The sequence below is a fragment of the Vidua macroura genome, chromosome 4 (assembly GCF_024509145.1).
Source record: "Vidua macroura isolate BioBank_ID:100142 chromosome 4, ASM2450914v1, whole genome shotgun sequence".
Taxonomy (NCBI): Eukaryota; Metazoa; Chordata; class Aves; order Passeriformes; family Viduidae; genus Vidua; species Vidua macroura.
In genome coordinates, this window is record NC_071574.1 from 3808253 (window position 1) to 3815734 (window position 7482).

The following is a 7482-nucleotide window of genomic DNA, read 5'->3' on the forward strand; positions in this document are numbered from 1 at the left end:
GTTCCCTGTCACTTCCAGCTGGACTGTCTGAATGTGCACAGACAGAATCCACGCGATTTGTGCTCAATTCATCTCAGCTAATGGAATCAGAGCCTTTGCAGGTGCTGTTCCAGCCCGGGCAGGTAAGGGAGGAGCAAATGTGCTGGTCTTCCTGCCACTGCATCCCCTCAGAGGACAAAAGGTATTGGTTTCATCTTTTTTTTACAGAAAACTCTTATGGGGAAAAAAAACTCCAAAATGATGTTTTGCTGTTGTGGTAATAATTAAAACATAGTCATGCTATTGAAAAAAAAAGAGGTCTGTGCCAGGAAGAGAGCAGCCCCAGCAGGGAGAGCAGGGTCGGGCAATCCAGCAGACACTTCCCATTCCTGTTGGACTCTCTTCTTTAAGGGAATTCACTGGGCTTGCTCAGCAGCAGGGGACTAAAGGCTGAGAATGTGGTAAATATTTCTGTTAAATTTAAAATTCCAATTAGTTTTTTTTTGGGGGGTGTTTTTTCTCTTTCTCTCTTTTCCTTTTCAACCACCTCAGAGGTACGCTATATCAGAGGTACTGCTGCAGTGCTGGGGAGAACAAGCCAGAAACCAAAGAAGCTAAAGAGGATTCCCAAGTTCCTTTCCAGAAAATTGCCGCCTTCAGAGGAGGTGCAAATCCACGCGGAGCTGAGAAGGGGGATGTGAGAAGTGCAGCAGAGTGCAGCGAGCTGACACTGTCCCCCAGCTCCCTGGTTTTGGAGATGTTCATTCTCCAAAGAAGAATGAACCTGAGAAGAAAAGAACCTTCCCATCCCCTTTTCACCCTGCAGTCACTCCTATCAGGGATGTATGTCTTATTCCAGTTCCCCCAGAAGGATATGTGTGTGTCCTGAACTCCCGAATCCATGGCTTGGAAGGAGCATCCTTTAGCAGGAGCGAGAGGAAGAGGATTTCCTATGGAGCTGGCGAGTCTGGCCAGGTGAGAAAAGAAAAATGAACAAATGGAAGAGCTGAAGGGTCCCTTACGGTGCCTCAGGGGTCTCCGGGTGGGATGGGACTGTGACCAGGGCAAGGTGTGCGCAGCCCCCCCAAACCCCACCTCCAAGAGGAACCCCGAAGATCCCCCGGCCACCGCTGGGGGGCCGGGCCGAGGCCCCCTCGTAGCGCAGGTCAGCGCGGCTCCGCCGGGACGGCTCCGGGGCTGCCGGGGCTCGGCTCCCGGGCGTGGCCGGGCTCGCTGAGCAGCGCTCGGTGTCCGTTCAGTGCGGGGGCCCGTCGGCATCTCCCCGCTTTCCCGGGGAGCGATCGGCCCGGTGGCTTCGCCTGTCCCCAGGAGGGAGGAGGCGCAGGGTTGGAGTCTGATGGCAGCGGGCGGTCGTGGAGCATCGAGGGGCACTGGGGCCGGCACACCGGGTCTGGGCCGGGCTCGGCTGGAGCAGGGAGCGGCTCTCCCGCCCAGCCTGTCCCGGGCGCAGCGCTGGCTTTTGGGGTGTTTGCTGCTGATGTGTGTCCCCCGCTGCCGAGAGTCAAACAGTTTGGCACGAATATCTGTCCGGAGGTATGAGGTCAGCTGACGGTGGGGCTGGCTCGGGTCGGCAAAGGCAGCCTTTTGCTGCTCCCGGCCCAGAAGTGCGAAGGAGATCCCGTGCAGTGCTTATGGAGTACGATTTGGGCGCTGAATCGTTCCCAGGGGCGCATCTGCTTGAACAAGCTGCATCACAGCGACAGTCAAAGCGTCCCAAACGCTGGAATTTGCATCTCCGAAGTGCCACACTGCTGGGAGCAAACTCTAGGGGGGGAGCGGGATGCTCGCAGGCGCTCTGTCCCACACTGAGGGCAGGGCCGGTCGCTTGCGGGTGTGCTGAGCTCCCAGAAAGCCGGCAGTGCCCGGCCGGGAGGCGGCAGCGGCCGCTGGATCCTCATCGCTCGGCCGCGGCCGCCGTGCCGGGCTGGGCGTCCCCGGTGTCTCGGGGTAACTCACCCCGGCCGGGAGCCCCTCGTGGCACAGCGCGGCCGTGGAGCGGCAGCGGGAGGAGCGGGGTGGTGCTCCGGGCACACCTTGCGGCGGGGGCGGCTCCGCAAGGTAAGGGCATTATCTGCTCCTCCTTCCGCAGCTGTGGCCCCGAAATGTGTGTTTTCCAAAGCTTCAGGCCCCGGGGGACGAAGGGGATGAAGGCCAAGCGCCTGTTTTGCCGTGGGTGCTGTCACAAGGTACAGGGTCCTCTACCCGGGGCGTTTTGTGCTGTTACAGTGTGTCCCGCTCCTTCATGCGCCGTGTTTAACTCGCCATGAAAAACCCTTTGAGCTTGTGTTAGTGCACAACAGTCTGCCTCGGGAATTCTGGGCTTTGCAGCAGTCATATATTAGCGTATCTTGTGCATGGTTCCCTCTGATTTTTTGTTCTTGCCATTTCTCCACTCTTTTTCCCTGGTGTGTACGTCTTCAAACACTTATTTGTGTACTTTCCTGGCCTCTTGAGAAAAATAAATTAACAACTACCATAAATAGTAGTTTGGAGGGGGACCTTGCTACGAGGAGCTAAAAAACATTTTTATAGCACTTAGGTTGTCAGCATAGCTGGTGAACAGTAGAGCCACTGAGTAGCTTCGTTGTCCTGTGTTATTTCCCCCTTCTTCTGGTGTTGTGAGATGATTATGGCATAATTTAATAGCATGTGTCAAACGTCTTTGGTAGCATTTGTGGGCCAGGAGCACATGTGCTGCATAGTTCAGCTATTGCCATACCTCATGTGCTATCCTGTTTCAAGCTCCTAATTCAGGAAAAAACTGATTTTTTTTTTTTTTTAATGCCTTTTTAAATTTTTAAAAATTTATTTACGATGCAGGGTTGACTCTTTATAGAATCACAGAATCTTAGGATGGTTTTGCTTGCAAAGGACCTTGAAGTTAATCTCATTCCATGCCCCTGCCATGAGTAGGGACAACCTTCAGTAGACCAGGTTGCTCCAAGTGCTGTCCAATCTGGCCTTGAACATACCCAAGGAAAATAATGGGAGTCTTTTAGTCCACAGCTGGGACATGTTATGGGTCATTCATCCAGGAAGGGTTTGCTTGGGTCCAAACAGAGAGGAGTTAGCTCGTGATACCTTGTGTCCTCTTTGGTAAACAAACTTGAGAGACTTGTTAATTTTTTCCTCCTACAAGTTTGAGTTTTTCTTTCCTTTTTCAATGTCTGCTGTGTTGGGTGTCCCAAGGAGGGCTGGATTCCTCTCAAAGGGTTTCAGGGGTTGGTGGCAATTCTGCTTTTTCTGAGGGTGTATGGAAGTGTGCTATCGAAACAGCTCTCTTCTCTCCTGAAAAGCTTTCCATCTATGACCACCCATGCATCTATGTGTTTTAATCATGTAGCCAGATGCACTAAAGTTTTTACTTTCTAAGCCAAAACCTGTGTCTCAGTTGCAAAGATTTGGTCCTACAGACCAAGACAGACGAGGGGAAAAATAAACTTGTGTTTTTTGTGGAAAATCTTCTGTTATTCCTTATATATTCTGTTTTATTCCTTGTATATTCTGTTATTCCTTTTAATTCTGTTGTATGATTGTGCATCATGTACTGCTATTTTTCTAATGGAATGTGTTTGAAATTTATATTAAGGATGAGGAGTTGGGTCTGTTCACTACAGAATCTTGTGAGGTCTGAGGGACTGGGGTGGTGGCTGCTCTCAGCAAATGTTATTTATGCACATCATGTCGGACTGCCCTCAGCCCTGGGCAGGAAACCTCTGGGACCGTGCTGTGGGTCAGAATTGGGGCTGTGTTTAACACTGACCCAGCTCAGGTCAATGTTTACCCGTAGTTGTGGGGTTTGGGCCCCCACACTGGGCTGGAACACAATCAGGGTGACAGACGCTGCATTTTGTTGCATCCTGGGATTTTTATGTGCCCTCCTGAGACTTCTCCCGGGATGTGGCTGTGGTGGAAGGTGATGCTGCACCACAAGGAGCTGAAGGCAAACCTGCACCTCCCACGGGCATTGCTGGCCTTTGTCTGTGTGTTGTGCCATCAGACTGTGGCAATTGGCTGCTGTCACTGCCACTGCCACCCCACCTGGGGGCTGTGCCCTCCTGGCAGCCCTTGCCAGCCCCACACACGAGCTCCAGGGCTGCCTCTGTGCTGCACTGGGAGTGTTTGCTGGGAATGTTCCTCATCCCTGGGAGCGTCCTTTTCTTCCTGGGTGGCCGGACAGAGCTTTTGGGCCTGTCAGCCTCAGAGCTTGATTGCAGAAGTCACTGAAAGGGAGAAGGACAGGGAGGATTGTCAGAGTGGGGCTGTCACCACACCTGGCAGTCTGTGCTGTGTGCTGGAGGTTGTTGTGTATTTGCTCTGCAGGGAATGAACGTCCCCTTCTCAATTCAGTCCAACAGATCCCAAGGGCTCTTAGAGGAATATTTGATTATTTACTTCCCTGCGTGGTAATTTATTCTCCAAATTGCTATGAGCAAATTTTTTTTTTTTTCCCCTGGAGAAAACCACACGGCAGAGACAGCTTGCAGAGGAGCCCGGAGTTGTGTTTGGGTAAGACAGCGCTGAGAGCTGCGCCTTTGTGCTCTGGTCGCTACAGCAGGGAGAAACGCGCTGTGCCAAGTCCTGTTTCCCAGCGCTTCCACCTGGAGAAGCTCTTCCCGGGAGACACGGAGCAAGTGTTTATTCCCCAGGCGCTCCGGCTGGACTGTGAGCAGCGGAAGACGAGGCCGGTTCAGTTTATTCCCAGCCGTTCCCGAGGCGATCCAGCCCGTGGCTGGTATCCCGAGGCCCGGCCTTGCCTTACCGGGCCGGGCCGGGCGCCGCGCCTCGGTGCTGCCGCCTGCCGGCCGGACAGCGCTCCTGCAGCAAGAGCAGCGCATGCGCACTGCACCGAGGGGCGCGGCGGGGATACCTGCGGGCCGCGACGCGGTGCCGCAGCGGTGGGGCGCGCCTGCGCGCTGAGCACGGAGGCGCTGCGCGTCGCGCGGCCGCTGAGGGCGACGCGGAGCATGCGCAGTGGAGGGCAGGCGCCCCGCATCGCGTGGTGTCTAAGGGCGGAACAGCGCCCCGGCGGCGCGCATGCGCCGTGGCGTTCCCGCGCGGAGCGCTGCCGCCGTGTGGGGAGCGGCCGGTGGTGCAGGGCAGGAGCGGCGGCGCTTCCCGGGACGCCGAGCTGCCGTGCCCGGGAGCAGCGGGGGACGAGCAGAAGCGGGGCCCGGCTGCGGTGAGACAATGGAGGAGCCGAGCGGTTGCGGTGGCCGCAGCCGCGCTGAAGGTGAGCGGGGACCGGCGAGCCTGGGAAAAGCCCTGAGGAGGGGAACTGAGCGCATGAAGCCTGCTGCTGTAAGCAGCCAGTAACTCCTATGGATATTTTAACTGTTGAAAATGGTGACTTTTACTTTGTCTGTGCGCAAACCACTCGACTTTCCCCGCAGGGTTGACTGAATTGGAATCCGGAGCATCCTGAGGCTCCTGGTGCTTGCGGCTGTGGCGTTCGGCAGGTGGAAAACGTCGCTGTCTGTCTGACCTGCCTTTGGATGTGCGTTTCCACAGGGACTCGGAGTGGGAAAGGGCCAGCAGGGTGGCGGGAAGGGCTTTGTCCCACGTCTGGACAGCACCACGGCAGGGATGTTTTTGATATACGTCTTGTCTTTGCTTTCCCAGCTCGGGGTTGAGTTGGTGTTCGCTGAATGGGGCGTGGAGTGAGGAGGTCTCTGTTGGTTCAGTGGGAGACAGAGACGCCCCTGGCTGGTGTGTCCTGGGTGGGCAGAGAAACCTGATATTGGCAGTGTGGGTTTGTGGCTGTTCAGGCAATCCAGGGGTGCCAACGCGTCTCGGGAGTTGCTGGTTCGGGGCAAAGGGGAGCAGGGGCTGAGGAACACCGGGACTGGGTGTTTGGCTATTGCTGGAAATGAGCAGCTGGGCCTTCCCTGAGGCTGTGCTGGGTGTGGATTCGTGTCCTGCCTGGCCTCAGGTCTGTGCAGCAGGTGCGCACTGGCCGGGTTTGGGGCCAGCTTCATCATTCTTTGTCCCTGTTTGTCTCCTTGCAGAGGAGAGGAGTCTGTGCTTGGCTGTTGGCTCCCTGCAGACCGCAGAGCCCAGCCCTGGTGTTCCTCAGCATTGGTTGCTTTAGGTTGCTCTGCAGTGGACGATTCGCCTTTGGAGAAACTGCTGTTGTATTGTACATCTGCAGAAGTGCTGAGTCTCAAAGAGTGGTTTGAGGGTTTGACAAAGCAGAACAGGGACTAGACAAATCAGCTCCAGTAGGCTGAGGACCATCCCCCATAATTTACAGAACACTTAATCCAATAGTGATTAAAACCTGTGGCAATGATTCCAAGTAAGAGTTGGACTTTTTCTTCTCAAGGTCACTGGGAAGTGTGGGACAAGAACTGAACCATAACTTCTCGCAAGCCCTGTCAGGGAGAGGAGCAGCAAATTGTGCTAGAAGAGTTCCCATGTGTACCTGTGAGGTGATGATCTACAGTTTTAAAATGAATCTGGAAAGGAAACCACGTTATTTTGAAGGAAAACCTCAGGTGGAACTCATGAGAAAGATGATTTGATGAGAGATTTCTTGACAGCAAGAAATATGTTGATGTTGGTTTTTTTTACATGAGCAAAGCATCTGGAAACACTCCAGGAAGGCGATGGAAGGTTAGTGAGGAGCTGAGGACACGCTTGGGATCGCTGCTGCCTCGTCTGCCACTCCCACACTCCCAACTGGTTGTCTCAGGATGGTTTGGCTCAAGTTAAAATTGCTGCTTTCTGCAGAGCTGCATCTATATTCTTCAGTTCCAAGGGAGGATTGTCCTGAGTTCTTGGCTTTTAAAGAGCTTTCGTTTTGCCCCAGGAAGAGCATTGTGGTCTTGGTGTTCAGAATAGTGCCTCCGGTCCCTTTTTCAAGGAGAGGGCAGAGCTTGGACTTCTCTCTCCTAGGTGGCCTTGGTGCTCAAGACAAGTCCTGCAGGGGCCTGCAAAGGCACGGCTGGGTGCTCTGCAAGGCAGGAGTGGTTCTGACCTGATATCCTGGTTTTGGCTGGGACACAGACTGGATGATCAGCCCTGCTGATCTACTTCATCTCCTTTGGCTCTCTGCTTGAAATAAAAGTGTCACTCCCCTCCATCCCCTCCATAATTCTGGGGGCATTATGTGTTCTGTTATGGCTGGCTGGTGGGCAGAGGAAATGCTGCCTCAGGTGTGGGTCCACAGCAGATGTGAGCCGGCTCGCTCATGAGCTTCCAACAAGTCCTTGTAGGCAAGACAGAGGCTTACTTCAAAAGCTGCTCAGAGGAGAAGGTGAACTATTTCTGAGGCTTCCACCTAATTCACCGGGACCTTTTCCTATCACTGGTGGCCCCCCAGCATGCCAGCTGCTCGCTCTCACAGCAAGGCTTCCCCATGCTGTGCCCCCTCAGCCTCTTGCCTGTGAGGGCAGAGCTGATGTGATCCCCAAAAATCTCTGGCCAGGGCTGTACAAGCAGTGCTCATGCAAGTTTTAGCTTCAGGCTGTTGTTTTGAAC

The 7482-nt window shown here is 54.4% G+C and overlaps 1 long non-coding RNA gene across 1 annotated transcript; it reads left to right on the top strand.

Annotated features, from left to right (window-relative positions):
• Positions 1-5088: 5088 nt before the first annotated feature.
• LOC128806669 (uncharacterized) lies at positions 5089-7042 on the top strand. The gene is made up of 3 exons (XR_008436901.1): positions 5089-5233; positions 5394-5497; positions 6326-7042. It is a non-coding gene; the product is annotated as an uncharacterized LOC128806669 (long non-coding RNA).
• Positions 7043-7482: the final 440 nt, after the last annotated feature.